This window comes from Diprion similis, unplaced genomic scaffold, assembly GCF_021155765.1.
Source record: "Diprion similis isolate iyDipSimi1 unplaced genomic scaffold, iyDipSimi1.1 ptg000059c, whole genome shotgun sequence".
Lineage (NCBI taxonomy): Eukaryota > Metazoa > Arthropoda > Insecta > Hymenoptera > Diprionidae > Diprion > Diprion similis.
This window is the reverse complement of record NW_025725008.1, coordinates 10,774-11,964: the sequence shown is the minus strand read 5'-3', so window position 1 is coordinate 11,964 and position 1,191 is coordinate 10,774. Positions and strand designations below refer to the sequence as shown.

The following is a 1,191-nucleotide window of genomic DNA, read 5'->3' as shown; positions in this document are numbered from 1 at the left end:
ATGAAACCTAATCGATTAAAATTTATTTTATTTAAAATATTTAATAATATATTAATTGACTTACCTACACCTTCTAATATTTCATCTATATGAAATTTTGGATCATTATTAGGTTTATGTTTAATTACTCAATTAATTAGAGGAATTTTTTTAGCTATACATTATACACCAAATATCAATTTAGCTTTTGATAGAATTATTCATATTTATCGTAATGTTAATAATGGATGAATAATAAAAAATATTCATGCAAATGGAGCATCTATATTTTTTATTTGTTTATATATTCATATTGGACGAGGAATATATTATGGATCTTTTAATCTTAAATATACTTGAATTAGAGGAATTTTAATTATTTTATTAACAATAGCTGCTGCATTTTTAGGTTATGTTCTTCCTTGAGGACAAATATCATTTTGAGGAGCTACTGTTATTACAAATCTTATATCTGCAATTCCATATTGAGGAGATTCAATTGTTCAATGATTATGAGGAGGATTTTCAATTAATAACGCAACATTAACACGATTTTTTACAATTCATTTTATTATCCCATTTATTATTTTAATAATAGTAATTATTCACCTTATATTTATTCATCAAACAGGATCAAGTAATCCTATAGGAACAAACAGAGATATTGATAAAATTCCATTTCAACCATATTATTTACTAAAAGATATTGCTGGATTTTTTATTTTTTACTTTATTTTTTTATTTTTTATTTTGATTTATCCTAATTTTTTAGGAGATCCAGATAATTTTACCCCAGCAAATCCAATAATAACACCTCCTCATATTAAACCAGAATGATATTTCCTATTTGCATATGCAATTCTTCGATCAATCCCTAATAAACTAGGAGGTGTTATTATATTATTATTATCAATTTTAATTTTATTAATTATACCATATTATAAATTAATAAATTTTAAAGGATTAAACTTTTATCCTTTTAATCAATTATTTTTTTGAATATTTGTCTCAATTGTAATTATACTTACTTGAATTGGTATAAAATCAGTTGAAATCCCATATATTATAACAGGTCAAGTCTTAACATTTTTATTTTTTTGTTATTTTTTAATATATCCTTTAATTACAAAAATATGAGATAAAATATTAAATTAATTTAATCAATGAACTTGAATAAGTTTATGTCTTGAAAACATAATATAAAAGTTTAAT

The 1,191-nt window shown here is 21.3% G+C and overlaps 1 pseudogene; it reads left to right on the top strand.

Annotated features, from left to right (window-relative positions):
- LOC124415519 lies at nt 1–907 on the top strand (annotated as a pseudogene).
- Nucleotides 908–1,191: the final 284 nt, after the last annotated feature.